We start from the raw sequence: 26,420 nt of genomic DNA, 5'->3' as shown, positions 1-26,420 counted from the left end.
CCATACGTCCCTCGGAGGCCCTCTGTGGCTGCCGAGTCTCGGGCAACACACTCTACGTTACTTCAGGAGAGCTACATTTCCAGAGCACTCGAACAGCATCAGAACCACATTTCTAGGCAGTCCAACATGCCCTGGAAGTCTTCGACATTGCCCTCGTCTGAGCTGCCCTGAGAAAACACTCTGCTTAGAATTGATCGAGGACCTCGTTCCTGAAGTCACTCTATTCAAGGAGAAATACAGCATCCTAACATGCTGTATCGCTCCCAGGGCAAGCAACGTGAGAACTTGCCTCGAGGTAAAGCCCTGAAATGCTATGCAGAAGCAGAGGCGTGTAGCAGTTTCCATGAGGCCGTAGTCGCTGCTCGGCAGCATTTTTACGCCAGTAGGCTTGTTAGGACACCTAGGTGCCAAGCCTGGAATATCTATTGCCTGCAAGAACACTGAGTACCCTCAGGCTCCCCTGGCCCCTCTAAGCAATATCCAGGCCAGGAGCTTTCCGAATCACAGTGTGTATGCCGAAGGTAGGGCAACACAGTGCACTCTTACTGGTACATCTTGATTTAGCCAGCAATCGCACAGATTCACGAGCACGGTTCTAGCAAGTTCCAACTTGCCGTGGAAGTCTCACTCCTTCCCTAGTTTGAGCTGCACAGAGAAAAACACTAGCCTTCTCCATCCATCCAGGACCTCCTAGCTGAAGTCACCTTGCCTCCTAGAGAGAGACGGCTACGTTCCTATTGCAACTAAAGCACAGTATTTCCTGTAGCACGGCAGGCATTTGAAGAGGCACGGCCCAGGAGGCCTAGCTAGGGCTTTCCTGGGTGAGGCCGTTTACTAGTTGCAGAACACCCTGCCTCGAGAAGTTGACTGAGGGAAGCAACCAGTGTGTACTCTGTGTCTCATTTGACTTGTTTAAAACCACAGAGATGTATGCTGGCTGTGCCCATGGAAATGGGGGCATGATGGGACTAACCTTGCTTTCCATTTGGAAACCTCCATTCTTGCTGCCGTGAAGTTCCCAGAAATTCTCTGCTGTTGACAGGCCCCTGGTCACTGTAGGCATGGGTCTGGGAAGAAAATGAGTTTTCTCTGGCCACACACGGAGCTTCATTGGCCGGGGTGGGGCGCACCTTGCCATGCTCTAGAGCTAAAGGGAATCTCCACGTGAGTCCTCGCCTCGAGGTAAGGACCTGAGTACCCTTGCAGAAAGGGAGGCATGCAGCTCTTTCCATGAGCTCTTAGTCGCTGTTGTGCTTTACTTTAAAGGAAGTACCCTTTTCAGGACTCCTCGCGCCCTCTGGTGAGCATCACTGTGGTTCCAAGATCTCAGAGTACCTCCACACCCCTGTAGGCCTGCTGAGCAATAACGAGGCCCATTGGTCCCTCGGAGGTCGTCTGTGTCTGCTGAGTCATGGGCAACACACTGCACTCTTTCTTGTGATATCTTGATTCACAGCACTCGCACAGGTTCAAGAGCAACGTTCAAGCAAGGTCTAACATGCCGTGGAAATGGCACTCATTCCCTAGTCTGAGCTGCACAGAGAAAAACACTAGGCTTCTCCTTCCAATCAGGACCTCCTACCTGAAGTCACCCTGCCTCCAGGAGAAAGACGGCTTGCGTTCTTTTGCAACTAAAGCACAGTTTTTCCTGTAGCACTGCAGGCTTTTGAAGAGGCACGGTCCCAGAGGCCTGGCTACGGCGTTCGTTGGTGAAACCGTTCACTAGATGCAGAACACCCTGCCTCGAGAAGTTGATTCAGGGAAGCAACCAGTATGTACTCTGTGTCCCTTTTGACTTGTTAAAAACCACAGAGATATATGCTGCCTGTGCCCATGGAAATAGGGGCGTGATGGTACTAACCTTGCTTTCCATTTGGAAAGATCCATTCTTGCTGCCATGAAGCTCCCTGAAATTCTCTGCTGTTGACAGGCCTCTGGCCACTGTAGGCATGGGTCTGGTAAGAAAATGAGTTTTCTCTGGGTACACACGGAGCTTCTTTGGCCGGGGTGGGGCTCACCTTGCCATGCTCTAGAGCTAAAGGGAATCTCCACGTGAGTCCTTGCCTCGAGGTAAGGCCCTGAGTAGCCCTGCAGAAAGGGAGGCATGCAGCTCTTTCCATGAGCTCTTAGTGGAGGTTCTGCTTTATTTTAAAGGAAGTACCCTTTTCAGGACTCCTAGGCCCCTCGGGTGAGCATCATTTTGGTTCCAAGATCACTGACTCCCTCCACACCCCTGTGGGCCTGCTGAGCAGCATTGAGTCCCATACGTCCCTCGGAGGCCCTCTGTGGCTGCCGAGTCTCGGGCAACACACTCTACGTTACTTCAGGAGAGCTACATTTCCAGAGCACTCGAACAGCATCAGAACCACATTTCTAGGCAGTCCAACATGCCCTGGAAGTCTTCGACATTGCCCTCGTCTGAGCTGCCCTGAGAAAACACTCTGCTTAGAATTGATCGAGGACCTCGTTCCTGAAGTCACTCTATTCAAGGAGAAATACAGCATCCTAACATGCTGTATCGCTCCCAGGGCAAGCAACGTGAGAACTTGCCTCGAGGTAAAGCCCTGAAATGCTATGCAGAAGCAGAGGCGTGTAGCAGTTTCCATGAGGCCGTAGTCGCTGCTCGGCAGCATTTTTACGCCAGTAGGCTTGTTAGGACACCTAGGTGCCAAGCCTGGAATATCTATTGCCTGCAAGAACACTGAGTACCCTCAGGCTCCCCTGGCCCTTCTAAGCAATATCCAGGCCAGGAGCTTTCCGAATCACAGTGTGTATGCCGAAGGTAGGGCAACACAGTGCACTCTTACTGGTACATCTTGATTTAGCCAGCAATCGCACAGATTCACGAGCACGGTTCTAGCAAGTTCCAACTTGCCGTGGAAGTCTCACTCCTTCCCTAGTTTGAGCTGCACAGAGAAAAACACTAGCCTTCTCCATCCATCCAGGACCTCCTAGCTGAAGTCACCTTGCCTCCTAGAGAGAGACGGCTACGTTCCTATTGCAACTAAAGCACAGTATTTCCTGTAGCACGGCAGGCATTTGAAGAGGCACGGCCCAGGAGGCCTAGCTAGGGCTTTCCTGGGTGAGGCCGTTTACTAGTTGCAGAACACCCTGCCTCGAGAAGTTGACTGAGGGAAGCAACCAGTGTGTACTCTGTGTCTCATTTGACTTGTTTAAAACCACAGAGATGTATGCTGGCTGTGCCCATGGAAATGGGGGCATGATGGGACTAACCTTGCTTTCCATTTGGAAACCTCCATTCTTGCTGCCGTGAAGTTCCCAGAAATTCTCTGCTGTTGACAGGCCCCTGGTCACTGTAGGCATGGGTCTGGGAAGAAAATGAGTTTTCTCTGGCCACACACGGAGCTTCATTGGCCGGGGTGGGGCGCACCTTGCCATGCTCTAGAGCTAAAGGGAATCTCCACGTGAGTCCTCGCCTCGAGGTAAGGACCTGAGTACCCTTGCAGAAAGGGAGGCATGCAGCTCTTTCCATGAGCTCTTAGTCGCTGTTGTGCTTTACTTTAAAGGAAGTACCCTTTTCAGGACTCCTCGCGCCCTCTGGTGAGCATCACTGTGGTTCCAAGATCTCAGAGTACCTCCACACCCCTGTAGGCCTGCTGAGCAATAACGAGGCCCATTGGTCCCTCGGAGGTCGTCTGTGTCTGCTGAGTCATGGGCAACACACTGCACTCTTTCTTGTGATATCTTGATTCACAGCACTCGCACAGGTTCAAGAGCAACGTTCAAGCAAGGTCTAACATGCCGTGGAAATGGCACTCATTCCCTAGTCTGAGCTGCACAGAGAAAAACACTAGGCTTCTCCTTCCAATCAGGACCTCCTACCTGAAGTCACCCTGCCTCCAGGAGAAAGACGGCTTGCGTTCTTTTGCAACTAAAGCACAGTTTTTCCTGTAGCACTGCAGGCTTTTGAAGAGGCACGGTCCCAGAGGCCTGGCTACGGCGTTCGTTGGTGAAACCGTTCACTAGATGCAGAACACCCTGCCTCGAGAAGTTGATTCAGGGAAGCAACCAGTATGTACTCTGTGTCCCTTTTGACTTGTTAAAAGCCACAGAGATATATGCTGCCTGTGCCCATGGAAATAGGGGCGTGATGGTACTAACCTTGCTTTCCATTTGGAAAGATCCATTCTTGCTGCCATGAAGCTCCCTGAAATTCTCTGCTGTTGACAGGCCTCTGGCCACTGTAGGCATGGGTCTGGTAAGAAAATGAGTTTTCTCTGGGTACACACGGAGCTTCTTTGGCCGGGGTGGGGCTCACCTTGCCATGCTCTAGAGCTAAAGGGAATCTCCACGTGAGTCCTTGCCTCGAGGTAAGGCCCTGAGTAGCCCTGCAGAAAGGGAGGCATGCAGCTCTTTCCATGAGCTCTTAGTGGAGGTTCTGCTTTATTTTAAAGGAAGTACCCTTTTCAGGACTCCTAGGCCCCTCGGGTGAGCATCATTTTGGTTCCAAGATCACTGACTCCCTCCACACCCCTGTGGGCCTGCTGAGCAGCATTGAGTCCCATACGTCCCTCGGAGGCCCTCTGTGGCTGCCGAGTCTCGGGCAACACACTCTACGTTACTTCAGGAGAGCTACATTTCCAGAGCACTCGAACAGCATCAGAACCACATTTCTAGGCAGTCCAACATGCCCTGGAAGTCTTCGACATTGCCCTCGTCTGAGCTGCCCTGAGAAAACACTCTGCTTAGAATTGATCGAGGACCTCGTTCCTGAAGTCACTCTATTCAAGGAGAAATACAGCATCCTAACATGCTGTATCGCTCCCAGGGCAAGCAACGTGAGAACTTGCCTCGAGGTAAAGCCCTGAAATGCTATGCAGAAGCAGAGGCGTGTAGCAGTTTCCATGAGGCCGTAGTCGCTGCTCGGCAGCATTTTTACGCCAGTAGGCTTGTTAGGACACCTAGGTGCCAAGCCTGGAATATCTATTGCCTGCAAGAACACTGAGTACCCTCAGGCTCCCCTGGCCCCTCTAAGCAATATCCAGGCCAGGAGCTTTCCGAATCACAGTGTGTATGCCGAAGGTAGGGCAACACAGTGCACTCTTACTGGTACATCTTGATTTAGCCAGCAATCGCACAGATTCACGAGCACGGTTCTAGCAAGTTCCAACTTGCCGTGGAAGTCTCACTCCTTCCCTAGTTTGAGCTGCACAGAGAAAAACACTAGCCTTCTCCATCCATCCAGGACCTCCTAGCTGAAGTCACCTTGCCTCCTAGAGAGAGACGGCTACGTTCCTATTGCAACTAAAGCACAGTATTTCCTGTAGCACGGCAGGCATTTGAAGAGGCACGGCCCAGGAGGCCTAGCTAGGGCTTTCCTGGGTGAGGCCGTTTACTAGTTGCAGAACACCCTGCCTCGAGAAGTTGACTGAGGGAAGCAACCAGTGTGTACTCTGTGTCTCATTTGACTTGTTTAAAACCACAGAGATGTATGCTGGCTGTGCCCATGGAAATGGGGGCATGATGGGACTAACCTTGCTTTCCATTTGGAAACCTCCATTCTTGCTGCCGTGAAGTTCCCAGAAATTCTCTGCTGTTGACAGGCCCCTGGTCACTGTAGGCATGGGTCTGGGAAGAAAATGAGTTTTCTCTGGCCACACACGGAGCTTCATTGGCCGGGGTGGGGCGCACCTTGCCATGCTCTAGAGCTAAAGGGAATCTCCACGTGAGTCCTCGCCTCGAGGTAAGGACCTGAGTACCCTTGCAGAAAGGGAGGCATGCAGCTCTTTCCATGAGCTCTTAGTCGCTGTTGTGCTTTACTTTAAAGGAAGTACCCTTTTCAGGACTCCTCGCGCCCTCTGGTGAGCATCACTGTGGTTCCAAGATCTCAGAGTACCTCCACACCCCTGTAGGCCTGCTGAGCAATAACGAGGCCCATTGGTCCCTCGGAGGTCGTCTGTGTCTGCTGAGTCATGGGCAACACACTGCACTCTTTCTTGTGATATCTTGATTCACAGCACTCGCACAGGTTCAAGAGCAACGTTCAAGCAAGGTCTAACATGCCGTGGAAATGGCACTCATTCCCTAGTCTGAGCTGCACAGAGAAAAACACTAGGCTTCTCCTTCCAATCAGGACCTCCTACCTGAAGTCACCCTGCCTCCAGGAGAAAGACGGCTTGCGTTCTTTTGCAACTAAAGCACAGTTTTTCCTGTAGCACTGCAGGCTTTTGAAGAGGCACGGTCCCAGAGGCCTGGCTACGGCGTTCGTTGGTGAAACCGTTCACTAGATGCAGAACACCCTGCCTCGAGAAGTTGATTCAGGGAAGCAACCAGTATGTACTCTGTGTCCCTTTTGACTTGTTAAAAACCACAGAGATATATGCTGCCTGTGCCCATGGAAATAGGGGCGTGATGGTACTAACCTTGCTTTCCATTTGGAAAGATCCATTCTTGCTGCCATGAAGCTCCCTGAAATTCTCTGCTGTTGACAGGCCTCTGGCCACTGTAGGCATGGGTCTGGTAAGAAAATGAGTTTTCTCTGGGTACACACGGAGCTTCTTTGGCCGGGGTGGGGCTCACCTTGCCATGCTCTAGAGCTAAAGGGAATCTCCACGTGAGTCCTTGCCTCGAGGTAAGGCCCTGAGTAGCCCTGCAGAAAGGGAGGCATGCAGCTCTTTCCATGAGCTCTTAGTGGAGGTTCTGCTTTATTTTAAAGGAAGTACCCTTTTCAGGACTCCTAGGCCCCTCGGGTGAGCATCATTTTGGTTCCAAGATCACTGACTCCCTCCACACCCCTGTGGGCCTGCTGAGCAGCATTGAGTCCCATACGTCCCTCGGAGGCCCTCTGTGGCTGCCGAGTCTCGGGCAACACACTCTACGTTACTTCAGGAGAGCTACATTTCCAGAGCACTCGAACAGCATCAGAACCACATTTCTAGGCAGTCCAACATGCCCTGGAAGTCTTCGACATTGCCCTCGTCTGAGCTGCCCTGAGAAAACACTCTGCTTAGAATTGATCGAGGACCTCGTTCCTGAAGTCACTCTATTCAAGGAGAAATACAGCATCCTAACATGCTGTATCGCTCCCAGGGCAAGCAACGTGAGAACTTGCCTCGAGGTAAAGCCCTGAAATGCTATGCAGAAGCAGAGGCGTGTAGCAGTTTCCATGAGGCCGTAGTCGCTGCTCGGCAGCATTTTTACGCCAGTAGGCTTGTTAGGACACCTAGGTGCCAAGCCTGGAATATCTATTGCCTGCAAGAACACTGAGTACCCTCAGGCTCCCCTGGCCCCTCTAAGCAATATCCAGGCCAGGAGCTTTCCGAATCACAGTGTGTATGCCGAAGGTAGGGCAACACAGTGCACTCTTACTGGTACATCTTGATTTAGCCAGCAATCGCACAGATTCACGAGCACGGTTCTAGCAAGTTCCAACTTGCCGTGGAAGTCTCACTCCTTCCCTAGTTTGAGCTGCACAGAGAAAAACACTAGCCTTCTCCATCCATCCAGGACCTCCTAGCTGAAGTCACCTTGCCTCCTAGAGAGAGACGGCTACGTTCCTATTGCAACTAAAGCACAGTATTTCCTGTAGCACGGCAGGCATTTGAAGAGGCACGGCCCAGGAGGCCTAGCTAGGGCTTTCCTGGGTGAGGCCGTTTACTAGTTGCAGAACACCCTGCCTCGAGAAGTTGACTGAGGGAAGCAACCAGTGTGTACTCTGTGTCTCATTTGACTTGTTTAAAACCACAGAGATGTATGCTGGCTGTGCCCATGGAAATGGGGGCATGATGGGACTAACCTTGCTTTCCATTTGGAAACCTCCATTCTTGCTGCCGTGAAGTTCCCAGAAATTCTCTGCTGTTGACAGGCCCCTGGTCACTGTAGGCATGGGTCTGGGAAGAAAATGAGTTTTCTCTGGCCACACACGGAGCTTCATTGGCCGGGGTGGGGCGCACCTTGCCATGCTCTAGAGCTAAAGGGAATCTCCACGTGAGTCCTCGCCTCGAGGTAAGGACCTGAGTACCCTTGCAGAAAGGGAGGCATGCAGCTCTTTCCATGAGCTCTTAGTCGCTGTTGTGCTTTACTTTAAAGGAAGTACCCTTTTCAGGACTCCTCGCGCCCTCTGGTGAGCATCACTGTGGTTCCAAGATCTCAGAGTACCTCCACACCCCTGTAGGCCTGCTGAGCAATAACGAGGCCCATTGGTCCCTCGGAGGTCGTCTGTGTCTGCTGAGTCATGGGCAACACACTGCACTCTTTCTTGTGATATCTTGATTCACAGCACTCGCACAGGTTCAAGAGCAACGTTCAAGCAAGGTCTAACATGCCGTGGAAATGGCACTCATTCCCTAGTCTGAGCTGCACAGAGAAAAACACTAGGCTTCTCCTTCCAATCAGGACCTCCTACCTGAAGTCACCCTGCCTCCAGGAGAAAGACGGCTTGCGTTCTTTTGCAACTAAAGCACAGTTTTTCCTGTAGCACTGCAGGCTTTTGAAGAGGCACGGTCCCAGAGGCCTGGCTACGGCGTTCGTTGGTGAAACCGTTCACTAGATGCAGAACACCCTGCCTCGAGAAGTTGATTCAGGGAAGCAACCAGTATGTACTCTGTGTCCCTTTTGACTTGTTAAAAACCACAGAGATATATGCTGCCTGTGCCCATGGAAATAGGGGCGTGATGGTACTAACCTTGCTTTCCATTTGGAAAGATCCATTCTTGCTGCCATGAAGCTCCCTGAAATTCTCTGCTGTTGACAGGCCTCTGGCCACTGTAGGCATGGGTCTGGTAAGAAAATGAGTTTTCTCTGGGTACACACGGAGCTTCTTTGGCCGGGGTGGGGCTCACCTTGCCATGCTCTAGAGCTAAAGGGAATCTCCACGTGAGTCCTTGCCTCGAGGTAAGGCCCTGAGTAGCCCTGCAGAAAGGGAGGCATGCAGCTCTTTCCATGAGCTCTTAGTGGAGGTTCTGCTTTATTTTAAAGGAAGTACCCTTTTCAGGACTCCTAGGCCCCTCGGGTGAGCATCATTTTGGTTCCAAGATCACTGACTCCCTCCACACCCCTGTGGGCCTGCTGAGCAGCATTGAGTCCCATACGTCCCTCGGAGGCCCTCTGTGGCTGCCGAGTCTCGGGCAACACACTCTACGTTACTTCAGGAGAGCTACATTTCCAGAGCACTCGAACAGCATCAGAACCACATTTCTAGGCAGTCCAACATGCCCTGGAAGTCTTCGACATTGCCCTCGTCTGAGCTGCCCTGAGAAAACACTCTGCTTAGAATTGATCGAGGACCTCGTTCCTGAAGTCACTCTATTCAAGGAGAAATACAGCATCCTAACATGCTGTATCGCTCCCAGGGCAAGCAACGTGAGAACTTGCCTCGAGGTAAAGCCCTGAAATGCTATGCAGAAGCAGAGGCGTGTAGCAGTTTCCAAGAGGCCGTAGTCGCTGCTCGGCAGCATTTTTACGCCAGTAGGCTTGTTAGGACACCTAGGTGCCAAGCCTGGAATATCTATTGCCTGCAAGAACACTGAGTACCCTCAGGCTCCCCTGGCCCCTCTAAGCAATATCCAGGCCAGGAGCTTTCCGAATCACAGTGTGTATGCCGAAGGTAGGGCAACACAGTGCACTCTTACTGGTACATCTTGATTTAGCCAGCAATCGCACAGATTCACGAGCACGGTTCTAGCAAGTTCCAACTTGCCGTGGAAGTCTCACTCCTTCCCTAGTTTGAGCTGCACAGAGAAAAACACTAGCCTTCTCCATCCATCCAGGACCTCCTAGCTGAAGTCACCTTGCCTCCTAGAGAGAGACGGCTACGTTCCTATTGCAACTAAAGCACAGTATTTCCTGTAGCACGGCAGGCATTTGAAGAGGCACGGCCCAGGAGGCCTAGCTAGGGCTTTCCTGGGTGAGGCCGTTTACTAGTTGCAGAACACCCTGCCTCGAGAAGTTGACTGAGGGAAGCAACCAGTGTGTACTCTGTGTCTCATTTGACTTGTTTAAAACCACAGAGATGTATGCTGGCTGTGCCCATGGAAATGGGGGCATGATGGGACTAACCTTGCTTTCCATTTGGAAACCTCCATTCTTGCTGCCGTGAAGTTCCCAGAAATTCTCTGCTGTTGACAGGCCCCTGGTCACTGTAGGCATGGGTCTGGGAAGAAAATGAGTTTTCTCTGGCCACACACGGAGCTTCATTGGCCGGGGTGGGGCGCACCTTGCCATGCTCTAGAGCTAAAGGGAATCTCCACGTGAGTCCTCGCCTCGAGGTAAGGACCTGAGTACCCTTGCAGAAAGGGAGGCATGCAGCTCTTTCCATGAGCTCTTAGTCGCTGTTGTGCTTTACTTTAAAGGAAGTACCCTTTTCAGGACTCCTCGCGCCCTCTGGTGAGCATCACTGTGGTTCCAAGATCTCAGAGTACCTCCACACCCCTGTAGGCCTGCTGAGCAATAACGAGGCCCATTGGTCCCTCGGAGGTCGTCTGTGTCTGCTGAGTCATGGGCAACACACTGCACTCTTTCTTGTGATATCTTGATTCACAGCACTCGCACAGGTTCAAGAGCAACGTTCAAGCAAGGTCTAACATGCCGTGGAAATGGCACTCATTCCCTAGTCTGAGCTGCACAGAGAAAAACACTAGGCTTCTCCTTCCAATCAGGACCTCCTACCTGAAGTCACCCTGCCTCCAGGAGAAAGACGGCTTGCGTTCTTTTGCAACTAAAGCACAGTTTTTCCTGTAGCACTGCAGGCTTTTGAAGAGGCACGGTCCCAGAGGCCTGGCTACGGCGTTCGTTGGTGAAACCGTTCACTAGATGCAGAACACCCTGCCTCGAGAAGTTGATTCAGGGAAGCAACCAGTATGTACTCTGTGTCCCTTTTGACTTGTTAAAAGCCACAGAGATATATGCTGCCTGTGCCCATGGAAATAGGGGCGTGATGGTACTAACCTTGCTTTCCATTTGGAAAGATCCATTCTTGCTGCCATGAAGCTCCCTGAAATTCTCTGCTGTTGACAGGCCTCTGGCCACTGTAGGCATGGGTCTGGTAAGAAAATGAGTTTTCTCTGGGTACACACGGAGCTTCTTTGGCCGGGGTGGGGCTCACCTTGCCATGCTCTAGAGCTAAAGGGAATCTCCACGTGAGTCCTTGCCTCGAGGTAAGGCCCTGAGTAGCCCTGCAGAAAGGGAGGCATGCAGCTCTTTCCATGAGCTCTTAGTGGAGGTTCTGCTTTATTTTAAAGGAAGTACCCTTTTCAGGACTCCTAGGCCCCTCGGGTGAGCATCATTTTGGTTCCAAGATCACTGACTCCCTCCACACCCCTGTGGGCCTGCTGAGCAGCATTGAGTCCCATACGTCCCTCGGAGGCCCTCTGTGGCTGCCGAGTCTCGGGCAACACACTCTACGTTACTTCAGGAGAGCTACATTTCCAGAGCACTCGAACAGCATCAGAACCACATTTCTAGGCAGTCCAACATGCCCTGGAAGTCTTCGACATTGCCCTCGTCTGAGCTGCCCTGAGAAAACACTCTGCTTAGAATTGATCGAGGACCTCGTTCCTGAAGTCACTCTATTCAAGGAGAAATACAGCATCCTAACATGCTGTATCGCTCCCAGGGCAAGCAACGTGAGAACTTGCCTCGAGGTAAAGCCCTGAAATGCTATGCAGAAGCAGAGGCGTGTAGCAGTTTCCAAGAGGCCGTAGTCGCTGCTCGGCAGCATTTTTACGCCAGTAGGCTTGTTAGGACACCTAGGTGCCAAGCCTGGAATATCTATTGCCTGCAAGAACACTGAGTACCCTCAGGCTCCCCTGGCCCCTCTAAGCAATATCCAGGCCAGGAGCTTTCCGAATCACAGTGTGTATGCCGAAGGTAGGGCAACACAGTGCACTCTTACTGGTACATCTTGATTTAGCCAGCAATCGCACAGATTCACGAGCACGGTTCTAGCAAGTTCCAACTTGCCGTGGAAGTCTCACTCCTTCCCTAGTTTGAGCTGCACAGAGAAAAACACTAGCCTTCTCCATCCATCCAGGACCTCCTAGCTGAAGTCACCTTGCCTCCTAGAGAGAGACGGCTACGTTCCTATTGCAACTAAAGCACAGTATTTCCTGTAGCACGGCAGGCATTTGAAGAGGCACGGCCCAGGAGGCCTAGCTAGGGCTTTCCTGGGTGAGGCCGTTTACTAGTTGCAGAACACCCTGCCTCGAGAAGTTGACTGAGGGAAGCAACCAGTGTGTACTCTGTGTCTCATTTGACTTGTTTAAAACCACAGAGATGTATGCTGGCTGTGCCCATGGAAATGGGGGCATGATGGGACTAACCTTGCTTTCCATTTGGAAACCTCCATTCTTGCTGCCGTGAAGTTCCCAGAAATTCTCTGCTGTTGACAGGCCCCTGGTCACTGTAGGCATGGGTCTGGGAAGAAAATGAGTTTTCTCTGGCCACACACGGAGCTTCATTGGCCGGGGTGGGGCGCACCTTGCCATGCTCTAGAGCTAAAGGGAATCTCCACGTGAGTCCTCGCCTCGAGGTAAGGACCTGAGTACCCTTGCAGAAAGGGAGGCATGCAGCTCTTTCCATGAGCTCTTAGTCGCTGTTGTGCTTTACTTTAAAGGAAGTACCCTTTTCAGGACTCCTCGCGCCCTCTGGTGAGCATCACTGTGGTTCCAAGATCTCAGAGTACCTCCACACCCCTGTAGGCCTGCTGAGCAATAACGAGGCCCATTGGTCCCTCGGAGGTCGTCTGTGTCTGCTGAGTCATGGGCAACACACTGCACTCTTTCTTGTGATATCTTGATTCACAGCACTCGCACAGGTTCAAGAGCAACGTTCAAGCAAGGTCTAACATGCCGTGGAAATGGCACTCATTCCCTAGTCTGAGCTGCACAGAGAAAAACACTAGGCTTCTCCTTCCAATCAGGACCTCCTACCTGAAGTCACCCTGCCTCCAGGAGAAAGACGGCTTGCGTTCTTTTGCAACTAAAGCACAGTTTTTCCTGTAGCACTGCAGGCTTTTGAAGAGGCACGGTCCCAGAGGCCTGGCTACGGCGTTCGTTGGTGAAACCGTTCACTAGATGCAGAACACCCTGCCTCGAGAAGTTGATTCAGGGAAGCAACCAGTATGTACTCTGTGTCCCTTTTGACTTGTTAAAAGCCACAGAGATATATGCTGCCTGTGCCCATGGAAATAGGGGCGTGATGGTACTAACCTTGCTTTCCATTTGGAAAGATCCATTCTTGCTGCCATGAAGCTCCCTGAAATTCTCTGCTGTTGACAGGCCTCTGGCCACTGTAGGCATGGGTCTGGTAAGAAAATGAGTTTTCTCTGGGTACACACGGAGCTTCATTGGCCGGGGTGGGGCTCACCTTGCCATGCTCTAGAGCTAAAGGGAATCTCCACGTGAGTCCTTGCCTCGAGGTAAGGCCCTGAGTAGCCCTGCAGAAAGGGAGGCATGCAGCTCTTTCCATGAGCTCTTAGTGGAGGTTCTGCTTTATTTTAAAGGAAGTACCCTTTTCAGGACTCCTAGGCCCCTCGGGTGAGCATCATTTTGGTTCCAAGATCACTGACTCCCTCCACACCCCTGTGGGCCTGCTGAGCAGCATTGAGTCCCATACGTCCCTCGGAGGCCCTCTGTGTCTGCCGAGTCTCGGGCAACACACTCTACGTTACTTCAGGAGAGCTACATTTCCAGAGCACTCGAACAGCATCAGAACCACATTTCTAGGCAGTCCAACATGCCCTGGAAGTCTTCGACATTGCCCTCGTCTGAGCTGCCCTGAGAAAACACTCTGCTTAGAATTGATCGAGGACCTCGTTCCTGAAGTCACTCTATTCAAGGAGAAATACAGCATCCTAACATGCTGTATCGCTCCCAGGGCAAGCAACGTGAGAACTTACCTCGAGGTAAAGCCCTGAAATGCTATGCAGAAGCAGAGGCGTGTAGCAGTTTCCATGAGGCCGTAGTCGCTGCTAGGCAGCATTTTTACGCCAGTAGGCTTGTTAGGACACCTAGGTGCCAAGCCTGGAATATCTATTGCCTGCAAGAACACTGAGTACCCTCAGGCTCCCCTGGCCCCTCTAAGCAACATCCAGGCCAGGAGCTTTCCGAATCACAGTGTGTATGCCGAAGGTAGGGCAACACAGTGCACTCTTACTGGTACATCTTGATTTAGCCAGCAATCGCACAGATTCACGAGCACGGTTCTAGCAAGTTCCAACTTGCCGTGGAAGTCTCACTCCTTCCCTAGTTTGAGCTGCACAGAGAAAAACACTAGCCTTCTCCATCCATCCAGGACCTCCTAGCTGAAGTCACCTTGCCTCCTAGAGAAAGACGGCTACGTTCCTATTGCAACTAAAGCACAGTATTTCCTGTAGCACGGCAGGCATTTGAAGAGGCACGGGCCAGGAGGCCTAGCTAGGGCTTTCCTGGGTGAGGCCGTTTACTAGTTGCAGAACACCCTGCCTCGAGAAGTTGACTGAGGGAAGCAACCAGTGTGTACTCTGTGTCTCATTTGACTTGTTAAAAACCACAGAGATGTATGCTGGCTGTGCCCATGGAAATGGGGGCATGATGGGACTAACCTTGCTTTCCATTTGGAAACCTCCATTCTTGCTGCCGTGAAGTTCCCAGAAATTCTCTGCTGTTGACAGGCCCCTGGTCACTGTAGGCATGGGTCTGGGAAGAAAATGAGTTTTCTCTGGCCACACACGGAGCTTCATTGGCCGGGGTGGGGCGCACCTTGCCATGCTCTAGAGCTAAAGGGAATCTCCACGTGAGTCCTCGCCTCGAGGTAAGGACCTGAGTACCCTTGCAGAAAGGGAGGCATGCAGCTCTTTCCATGAGCTCTTAGTCGCTGTTGTGCTTTACTTTAAAGGAAGTACCCTTTTCAGGACTCCTCGCGCCCTCTGGTGAGCATCACTGTGGTTCCAAGATCTCAGAGTACCTCCACACCCCTGTAGGCCTGCTGAGCAATAACGAGGCCCATTGGTCCCTCGGAGGTCGTCTGTGTCTGCTGAGTCATGGGCAACACACTGCACTCTTTCTTGTGATATCTTGATTCACAGCACTCGCACAGGTTCAAGAGCAACGTTCAAGCAAGGTCTAACATGCCGTGGAAATGGCACTCATTCCCTAGTCTGAGCTGCACAGAGAAAAACACTAGGCTTCTCCTTCCAATCAGGACCTCCTACCTGAAGTCACCCTGCCTCCAGGAGAAAGACGGCTTGCGTTCTTTTGCAACTAAAGCACAGTTTTTCCTGTAGCACTGCAGGCTTTTGAAGAGGCACGGTCCCAGAGGCCTGGCTACGGCGTTCGTTGGTGAAACCGTTCACTAGATGCAGAACACCCTGCCTCGAGAAGTTGATTCAGGGAAGCAACCAGTATGTACTCTGTGTCCCTTTTGACTTGTTAAAAACCACAGAGATATATGCTGCCTGTGCCCATGGAAATAGGGGCGTGATGGTACTAACCTTGCTTTCCATTTGGAAAGATCCATTCTTGCTGCCATGAAGCTCCCTGAAATTCTCTGCTGTTGACAGGCCTCTGGCCACTGTAGGCATGGGTCTGGTAAGAAAATGAGTTTTCTCTGGGTACACACGGAGCTTCTTTGGCCGGGGTGGGGCTCACCTTGCCATGCTCTAGAGCTAAAGGGAATCTCCACGTGAGTCCTTACCTCGAGGTAAGGCCCTGAGTAGCCCTGCAGAAAGGGAGGCATGCAGCTCTTTCCATGAGCTCTTAGTGGAGGTTCTGCTTTATTTTAAAGGAAGTACCCTTTTCAGGACTCCTAGGCCCCTCGGGTGAGCATCATTTTGGTTCCAAGATCACTGACTCCCTCCATACCCCTGTGGGCCTGCTGAGCAGCATTGAGTCCCATACGTCCCTCGGAGGCGCTCTGTGTCTGCCGAGTCTCGGGCAACACACTCTACGTTACTTCAGGAGAGCTACATTTCCAGAGCACTCGAACAGCATCAGAACCACATTTCTAGGCAGTCCAACATGCCCTGGAAGTCTTCGACATTGCCCTCGTCTGAGCTGCCCTGAGAAAACACTCTGCTTAGAATTTATCGAGGACCTCGTTCCTGAAGTCACTCTATTCAAGGAGAAATACAGCATCCTAACATGCTGTATCGCTCCCAGGGCAAGCAACGTGAGAACTTGCCTCGAGGTAAAGCCCTGAAATGCTATGCAGAAGCAGAGGCGTGTAGCAGTTTCCATGAGGCCGTAGTCGCTGCTCGGCAGCATTTTTACGCCAGTAGGCTTGTTAGGACACGTAGGTGCCAAGCCTGGAATATCTATTGCCTGCAAGAACACTGAGTACCCTCAGGCTCCCCTGGCCCTTCTAAGCAACATCCAGGCCAGGAGCTTTCCGAATCACAGTGTGTATGCCGAAGGTAGGGCAACACAGTGCACTCTTACTGGTACATCTTGATTTAGCCAGCAATCGCACAGATTCACGAGCACGATTCTAGCAAGTTCCAACTTGCCGTGGAAGTCTCACTCCTTCCCTAGTTTGAGCTGCACAGAGAAAAACACTAGCCTTCTCCATCCATCCAGGACCTCCTAGCTGAAGTCACCTTGCCTCCTAGAGAAAGACGGCTACGTTCCTATTGCAACTAAAGCACAGTATTTCCTGTAGCACGGCAGGCATTTGAAGAGGCACGGGCCAGGAGGCCTAGCTAGGGTTTTCCTGGGTGAGGCCGTTTACTAGTTGCAGAACACCCTGCCTCGAGAAGTTGACTGAGGGAAGCAACCAGTGTGTACTCTGTGTGTCATTTGACTTGTTAAAAACCACAGAGATGTATGCTGGCTGTGCCCATGGAAATGGGGGCATGATGGGACTAAACTTGCTTTCCAATTGGAAACCTCCATTCTTGCTGCCGTGAAGTTCCCAGATATTCTCTGCTGTTGACAGGCCCCTGGTCACTGTAGGCATGGGTCTGGGAAGAAAATGAGTTTTCTCTGGCCAAACACGGAGCTTCATTGGCCGGGGTGGGGCGCACCTTGCCATGCTCTAGAGCTAAAGGGAATCTCCACGTGAGTCCTTGCCTCGAGGTAAGGACCTGAGTACCCTCGCAGAAAAGGAGGCATGCAGCTCTTTCCATGAGCTCTTAGTCGCTGTTGTGCTTTACTTTAAAGGAAGTACCCTTTTCAGGACTCCTCGCGCCCTCTGGTGAGCATCACTGTGGTTCCAAGATCTCAGAGTACCTCCACACCCCTGTAGGCCTGCTGAGCAATAACGAGGCCCATTGGTCCCTCGGAGGTCGTCTGTGTCTGCTGAGTCATGGGCAACACACTGCACTCTTTCTTGTGATATCTTGATTCACAGCACTCGCACAGGTTCAAGAGCAACGTTCAAGCAAGGTCTAACATGCCGTGGAAATGGCACTCATTCCCTAGTCTGAGCTGCACAGAGAAAAACACTAGGCTTCTCCTTCCAATCAGGACCTCCTACCTGAAGTCACCCTGCCTCCAGGAGAAAGACGGCTTGCGTTCTTTTGCAACTAAAGCACAGTTTTTCCTGTAGCACTGCAGGCTTTTGAAGAGGCACGGTCCCAGAGGCCTGGCTACGGCGTTCGTTGGTGAAACCGTTCACTAGATGCAGAACACCCTGCCTCGAGAAGTTGATTCAGGGAAGCAACCAGTATGTACTCTGTGTCCCTTTTGACTTGTTAAAAACCACAGAGATATATGCTGCCTGTGCCCATGGAAATAGGGGCGTGATGGTACTAACCTTGCTTTCCATTTGGAAAGATCCATTCTTGCTGCCATGAAGCTCCCTGAAATTCTCTGCTGTTGACAGGCCTCTGGCCACTGTAGGCATGGGTCTGGTAAGAAAATGAGTTTTCTCTGGGTACACACGGAGCTTCATTGGCCGGGGTGGGGCTCACCTTGCCATGCTCTAGAGCTAAAGGGAATCTCCACGTGAGTCCTTGCCTCGAGGTAAGGCCCTGAGTAGCCCTGCAGAAAGGGAGGCATGCAGCTCTTTCCATGAGCTCTTAGTGGAGGTTCTGCTTTATTTTAAAGGAAGTACCCTTTTCAGGACTCCTAGGCCCCTCGGGTGAGCATCATTTTGGTTCCAAGATCACTGACTCCCTCCACACCCCTGTGGGCCTGCTGAGCAGCATTGAGTCCCATACGTCCCTCGGAGGCGCTCTGTGTCTGCCGAGTCTCGGGCAACACACTCTACGTTACTTCAGGAGAGCTACATTTCCAGAGCACTCGAACAGCATCAGAACCACATTTCTAGGCAGTCCAACATGCCCTGGAAGTCTTCGACATTGCCCTCGTCTGAGCTGCCCTGAGAAAACACTCTGCTTAGAATTGATCGAGGACCTCGTTCCTGAAGTCACTCTATTCAAGGAGAAATACAGCATCCTAACATGCTGTATCGCTCCCAGGGCAAGCAACGTGAGAACTTGCCTCGAGGTAAAGCCCTGAAATGCTATGCAGAAGCAGAGGCGTGTAGCAGTTTCCATGAGGCCGTAGTCGCTGCTCGGCAGCATTTTTACGCCAGTAGGCTTGTTAGGACACCTAGGTGCCAAGCCTGGAATATCTATTGCCTGCAAGAACACTGAGTACCCTCAGGCTCCCCTGGCCCCTCTAAGCAATATCCAGGCCAGGAGCTTTCCGAATCACAGTGTGTATGCCGAAGGTAGGGCAACACAGTGCACTCTTACTGGTACATCTTGATTTAGCCAGCAATCGCACAGATTCACGAGCACGGTTCTAGCAAGTTCCAACTTGCCGTGGAAGTCTCACTCCTTCCCTAGTTTGAGCTGCACAGAGAAAAACACTAGCCTTCTCCATCCATCCAGGACCTCCTAGCTGAAGTCACCTTGCCTCCTAGAGAGAGACGGCTACGTTCCTATTGCAACTAAAGCACAGTATTTCCTGTAGCACGGCAGGCATTTGAAGAGGCACGGCCCAGGAGGCCTAGCTAGGGCTTTCCTGGGTGAGGCCGTTTACTAGTTGCAGAACACCCTGCCTCGAGAAGTTGACTGAGGGAAGCAACCAGTGTGTACTCTGTGTCTCATTTGACTTGTTTAAAACCACAGAGATGTATGCTGGCTGTGCCCATGGAAATGGGGGCATGATGGGACTAACCTTGCTTTCCATTTGGAAACCTCCATTCTTGCTGCCGTGAAGTTCCCAGAAATTCTCTGCTGTTGACAGGCCCCTGGTCACTGTAGGCATGGGTCTGGGAAGAAAATGAGTTTTCTCTGGCCACACACGGAGCTTCATTGGCCGGGGTGGGGCGCACCTTGCCATGCTCTAGAGCTAAAGGGAATCTCCACGTGAGTCCTCGCCTCGAGGTAAGGACCTGAGTACCCTCGCAGAAAGGGAGGCATGCAGCTCTTTCCATGAGCTCTTAGTCGCTGTTGTGCTTTACTTTAAAGGAAGTACCCTTTTCAGGACTCCTCGCGCCCTCTGGTGAGCATCACTGTGGTTCCAAGATCTCAGAGTACCTCCACACCCCTGTAGGCCTGCTGAGCAATAACGAGGCCCATTGGTCCCTCGGAGGTCGTCTGTGTCTGCTGAGTCATGGGCAACACACTGCACTCTTTCTTGTGATATCTTGATTCACAGCACTCGCACAGGTTCAAGAGCAACGTTCAAGCAAGGTCTAACATGCCGTGGAAATGGCACTCATTCCCTAGTCTGAGCTGCACAGAGAAAAACACTAGGCTTCTCCTTCCAATCAGGACCTCCTACCTGAAGTCACCCTGCCTCCAGGAGAAAGACGGCTTGCGTTCTTTTGCAACTAAAGCACAGTTTTTCCTGTAGCACTGCAGGCTTTTGAAGAGGCACGGTCCCAGAGGCCTGGCTACGGCGTTCGTTGGTGAAACCGTTCACTAGATGCAGAACACCCTGCCTCGAGAAGTTGATTCAGGGAAGCAACCAGTATGTACTCTGTGTCCCTTTTGACTTGTTAAAAACCACAGAGATATATGCTGCCTGTGCCCATGGAAATAGGGGCGTGATGGTACTAACCTTGCTTTCCATTTGGAAAGATCCATTCTTGCTGCCATGAAGCTCCCTGAAATTCTCTGCTGTTGACAGGCCTCTGGCCACTGTAGGCATGGGTCTGGTAAGAAAATGAGTTTTCTCTGGGTACACACGGAGCTTCTTTGGCCGGGGTGGGGCTCACCTTGCCATGCTCTAGAGCTAAAGGGAATCTCCACGTGAGTCCTTGCCTCGAGGTAAGGCCCTGAGTAGCCCTGCAGAAAGGGAGGCATGCAGCTCTTTCCATGAGCTCTTAGTGGAGGTTCTGCTTTATTTTAAAGGAAGTACCCTTTTCAGGACTCCTAGGCCCCTCGGGTGAGCATCATTTTGGTTCCAAGATCACTGACTCCCTCCACACCCCTGTGGGCCTGCTGAGCAGCATTGAGTCCCATACGTCCCTCGGAGGCCCTCTGTGTCTGCCGAGTCTCGGGCAACACACTCTACGTTACTTCAGGAGAGCTACATTTCCAGAGCACTCGAACAGCATCAGAACCACATTTCTAGGCAGTCCAACATGCCCTGGAAGTCTTCGACATTGCCCTCGTCTGAGCTGCCCTGAGAAAACACTCTGCTTAGAATTGATCGAGGACCTCGTTCCTGAAGTCACTCTATTCAAGGAGAAATACAGCATCCTAACATGCTGTATCGCTCCCAGGGCAAGCAACGTGAGAACTTGCCTCGAGGTAAAGCCCTGAAATGCTATGCAGAAGCAGAGGCGTGTAGCAGTTTCCATGAGGCCGTAGTCGCTGCTCGGCAGCATTTTTACGCCAGTAGGCTTGTTAGGACACCTAGGTGCCAAGCCTGGAATATCTATTGCCTGCAAGAACACTGAGTACCCTCAGGCTCCCCTGGCCCCTCTAAGCAATATCCAGGCCAGGAGCTTTCCGAATCACAGTGTGTATGCCGAAGGTAGGGCAACACAGTGCACTCTTACTGGTACATCTTGATTTAGCCAGCAATCGCACAGATTCACGAGCACGGTTCTAGCAAGTTCCAACTTGCCGTGGAAGTCTCACTCCTTCCCTAGTTTGAGCTGCACAGAGAAAAACACTAGCCTTCTCCATCCATCCAGGACCTCCTAGCTGAAGTCACCTTGCCTCCTAGAGAGAGACGGCTACGTTCCTATTGCAACTAAAGCACAGTATTTCCTGTAGCACGGCAGGCATTTGAAGAGGCACGGCCCAGGAGGCCTAGCTAGGGCTTTCCTGGGTGAGGCCGTTTACTAGTTGCAGAACACCCTGCCTCGAGAAGTTGACTGAGGGAAGCAACCAGTGTGTACTCTGTGTCTCATTTGACTTGTTTAAAACCACAGAGATGTATGCTGGCTGTGCCCATGGAAATGGGGGCATGATGGGACTAACCTTGCTTTCCATTTGGAAACCTCCATTCTTGCTGCCGTGAAGTTCCCAGAAATTCTCTGCTGTTGACAGGCCCCTGGTCACTGTAGGCATGGGTCTGGGAAGAAAATGAGTTTTCTCTGGCCACACACGGAGCTTCATTGGCCGGGGTGGGGCGCACCTTGCCATGCTCTAGAGCTAAAGGGAATCTCCACGTGAGTCCTCGCCTCGAGGTAAGGACCTGAGTACCCTTGCAGAAAGGGAGGCATGCAGCTCTTTCCATGAGCTCTTAGTCGCTGTTGTGCTTTACTTTAAAGGAAGTACCCTTTTCAGGACTCCTCGCGCCCTCTGGTGAGCATCACTGTGGTTCCAAGATCTCAGAGTACCTCCACACCCCTGTAGGCCTGCTGAGCAATAACGAGGCCCATTGGTCCCTCGGAGGTCGTCTGTGTCTGCTGAGTCATGGGCAACACACTGCACTCTTTCTTGTGATATCTTGATTCACAGCACTCGCACAGGTTCAAGAGCAACGTTCAAGCAAGGTCTAACATGCCGTGGAAATGGCACTCATTCCCTAGTCTGAGCTGCACAGAGAAAAACACTAGGCTTCTCCTTCCAATCAGGACCTCCTACCTGAAGTCACCCTGCCTCCAGGAGAAAGACGGCTTGCGTTCTTTTGCAACTAAAGCACAGTTTTTCCTGTAGCACTGCAGGCTTTTGAAGAGGCACGGTCCCAGAGGCCTGGCTACGGCGTTCGTTGGTGAAACCGTTCACTAGATGCAGAACACCCTGCCTCGAGAAGTTGATTCAGGGAAGCAACCAGTATGTACTCTGTGTCCCTTTTGACTTGTTAAAAGCCACAGAGATATATGCTGCCTGTGCCCATGGAAATAGGGGCGTGATGGTACTAACCTTGCTTTCCATTTGGAAAGATCCATTCTTGCTGCCATGAAGCTCCCTGAAATTCTCTGCTGTTGACAGGCCTCTGGCCACTGTAGGCATGGGTCTGGTAAGAAAATGAGTTTTCTCTGGGTACACACGGAGCTTCTTTGGCCGGGGTGGGGCTCACCTTGCCATGCTCTAGAGCTAAAGGGAATCTCCACGTGAGTCCTTGCCTCGAGGTAAGGCCCTGAGTAGCCCTGCAGAAAGGGAGGCATGCAGCTCTTTCCATGAGCTCTTAGTGGAGGTTCTGCTTTATTTTAAAGGAAGTACCCTTTTCAGGACTCCTAGGCCCCTCGGGTGAGCATCATTTTGGTTCCAAGATCACTGACTCCCTCCACACCCCTGTGGGCCTGCTGAGCAGCATTGAGTCCCATACGTCCCTCGGAGGCCCTCTGTGGCTGCCGAGTCTCGGGCAACACACTCTACGTTACTTCAGGAGAGCTACATTTCCAGAGCACTCGAACAGCATCAGAACCACATTTCTAGGCAGTCCAACATGCCCTGGAAGTCTTCGACATTGCCCTCGTCTGAGCTGCCCTGAGAAAACACTCTGCTTAGAATTGATCGAGGACCTCGTTCCTGAAGTCACTCTATTCAAGGAGAAATACAGCATCCTAACATGCTGTATCGCTCCCAGGGCAAGCAACGTGAGAACTTGCCTCGAGGTAAAGCCCTGAAATGCTATGCAGAAGCAGAGGCGTGTAGCAGTTTCCATGAGGCCGTAGTCGCTGCTCGGCAGCATTTTTACGCCAGTAGGCTTGTTAGGACACCTAGGTGCCAAGCCTGGAATATCTATTGCCTGCAAGAACACTGAGTACCCTCAGGCTCCCCTGGCCCCTCTAAGCAATATCCAGGCCAGGAGCTTTCCGAATCACAGTGTGTATGCCGAAGGTAGGGCAACACAGTGCACTCTTACTGGTACATCTTGATTTAGCCAGCAATCGCACAGATTCACGAGCACGGTTCTAGCAAGTTCCAACTTGCCGTGGAAGTCTCACTCCTTCCCTAGTTTGAGCTGCACAGAGAAAAACACTAGCCTTCTCCATCCATCCAGGACCTCCTAGCTGAAGTCACCTTGCCTCCTAGAGAGAGACGGCTACGTTCCTATTGCAACTAAAGCACAGTATTTCCTGTAGCACGGCAGGCATTTGAAGAGGCACGGCCCAGGAGGCCTAGCTAGGGCTTTCCTGGGTGAGGCCGTTTACTAGTTGCAGAACACCCTGCCTCGAGAAGTTGACTGAGGGAAGCAACCAGTGTGTACTCTGTGTCTCATTTGACTTGTTTAAAACCACAGAGATGTATGCTGGCTGTGCCCATGGAAATGGGGGCATGATGGGACTAACCTTGCTTTCCATTTGGAAACCTCCATTCTTGCTGCCGTGAAGTTCCCAGAAATTCTCTGCTGTTGACAGGCCCCTGGTCACTGTAGGCATGGGTCTGGGAAGAAAATGAGTTTTCTCTGGCCACACACGGAGCTTCATTGGCCGGGGTGGGGCGCACCTTGCCATGCTCTAGAGCTAAAGGGAATCTCCACGTGAGTCCTCGCCTCGAGGTAAGGACCTGAGTACCCTTGCAGAAAGGGAGGCATGCAGCTCTTTCCATGAGCTCTTAGTCGCTGTTGTGCTTTACTTTAAAGGAAGTACCCTTTTCAGGACTCCTCGCGCCCTCTGGTGAGCATCACTGTGGTTCCAAGATCTCAGAGTACCTCCACACCCCTGTAGGCCTGCTGAGCAATAACGAGGCCCATTGGTCCCTCGGAGGTCGTCTGTGTCTGCTGAGTCATGGGCAACACACTGCACTCTTTCTTGTGATATCTTGATTCACAGCACTCGCACAGGTTCAAGAGCAACGTTCAAGCAAGGTCTAACATGCCGTGGAAATGGCACTCATTCCCTAGTCTGAGCTGCACAGAGAAAAACACTAGGCTTCTCCTTCCAATCAGGACCTCCTACCTGAAGTCACCCTGCCTCCAGGAGAAAGACGGCTTGCGTTCTTTTGCAACTAAAGCACAGTTTTTCCTGTAGCACTGCAGGCTTTTGAAGAGGCACGGTCCCAGAGGCCTGGCTACGGCGTTCGTTGGTGAAACCGTTCACTAGATGCAGAACACCCTGCCTCGAGAAGTTGATTCAGGGAAGCAACCAGTATGTACTCTGTGTCCCTTTTGACTTGTTAAAAGCCACAGAGATATATGCTGCCTGTGCCCATGGAAATAGGGGCGTGATGGTACTAACCTTGCTTTCCATTTGGAAAGATCCATTCTTGCTGCCATGAAGCTCCCTGAAATTCTCTGCTGTTGACAGGCCTCTGGCCACTGTAGGCATGGGTCTGGTAAGAAAATGAGTTTTCTCTGGGTACACACGGAGCTTCTTTGGCCGGGGTGGGGCTCACCTTGCCATGCTCTAGAGCTAAAGGGAATCTCCACGTGAGTCCTTGCCTCGAGGTAAGGCCCTGAGTAGCCCTGCAGAAAGGGAGGCATGCAGCTCTTTCCATGAGCTCTTAGTGGAGGTTCTGCTTTATTTTAAAGGAAGTACCCTTTTCAGGACTCCTAGGCCCCTCGGGTGAGCATCATTTTGGTTCCAAGATCACTGACTCCCTCCACACCCCTGTGGGCCTGCTGAGCAGCATTGAGTCCCATACGTCCCTCGGAGGCCCTCTGTGGCTGCCGAGTCTCGGGCAACACACTCTACGTTACTTCAGGAGAGCTACATTTCCAGAGCACTCGAACAGCATCAGAACCACATTTCTAGGCAGTCCAACATGCCCTGGAAGTCTTCGACATTGCCCTCGTCTGAGCTGCCCTGAGAAAACACTCTGCTTAGAATTGATCGAGGACCTCGTTCCTGAAGTCACTCTATTCAAGGAGAAATACAGCATCCTAACATGCTGTATCGCTCCCAGGGCAAGCAACGTGAGAACTTGCCTCGAGGTAAAGCCCTGAAATGCTATGCAGAAGCAGAGGCGTGTAGCAGTTTCCATGAGGCCGTAGTCGCTGCTCGGCAGCATTTTTACGCCAGTAGGCTTGTTAGGACACCTAGGTGCCAAGCCTGGAATATCTATTGCCTGCAAGAACACTGAGTACCCTCAGGCTCCCCTGGCCCTTCTAAGCAATATCCAGGCCAGGAGCTTTCCGAATCACAGTGTGTATGCCGAAGGTAGGGCAACACAGTGCACTCTTACTGGTACATCTTGATTTAGCCAGCAATCGCACAGATTCACGAGCACGGTTCTAGCAAGTTCCAACTTGCCGTGGAAGTCTCACTCCTTCCCTAGTTTGAGCTGCACAGAGAAAAACACTAGCCTTCTCCATCCATCCAGGACCTCCTAGCTGAAGTCACCTTGCCTCCTAGAGAGAGACGGCTACGTTCCTATTGCAACTAAAGCACAGTATTTCCTGTAGCACGGCAGGCATTTGAAGAGGCACGGCCCAGGAGGCCTAGCTAGGGCTTTCCTGGGTGAGGCCGTTTACTAGTTGCAGAACACCCTGCCTCGAGAAGTTGACTGAGGGAAGCAACCAGTGTGTACTCTGTGTCTCATTTGACTTGTTTAAAACCACAGAGATGTATGCTGGCTGTGCCCATGGAAATGGGGGCATGATGGGACTAACCTTGCTTTCCATTTGGAAACCTCCATTCTTGCTGCCGTGAAGTTCCCAGAAATTCTCTGCTGTTGACAGGCCCCTGGTCACTGTAGGCATGGGTCTGGGAAGAAAATGAGTTTTCTCTGGCCACACACGGAGCTTCATTGGCCGGGGTGGGGCGCACCTTGCCATGCTCTAGAGCTAAAGGGAATCTCCACGTGAGTCCTCGCCTCGAGGTAAGGACCTGAGTACCCTTGCAGAAAGGGAGGCATGCAGCTCTTTCCATGAGCTCTTAGTCGCTGTTGTGCTTTACTTTAAAGGAAGTACCCTTTTCAGGACTCCTCGCGCCCTCTGGTGAGCATCACTGTGGTTCCAAGATCTCAGAGTACCTCCACACCCCTGTAGGCCTGCTGAGCAATAACGAGGCCCATTGGTCCCTCGGAGGTCGTCTGTGTCTGCTGAGTCATGGGCAACACACTGCACTCTTTCTTGTGATATCTTGATTCACAGCACTCGCACAGGTTCAAGAGCAACGTTCAAGCAAGGTCTAACATGCCGTGGAAATGGCACTCATTCCCTAGTCTGAGCTGCACAGAGAAAAAC

The sequence above is a fragment of the Eschrichtius robustus genome, chromosome 9 (genome assembly GCF_028021215.1).
Source record: "Eschrichtius robustus isolate mEscRob2 chromosome 9, mEscRob2.pri, whole genome shotgun sequence".
In the NCBI taxonomy this organism is placed as follows: domain Eukaryota; kingdom Metazoa; phylum Chordata; class Mammalia; order Artiodactyla; family Eschrichtiidae; genus Eschrichtius; species Eschrichtius robustus.
The sequence above is the reverse complement of the archived record's forward strand: the minus strand, read 5'-3'. Positions refer to the sequence as shown.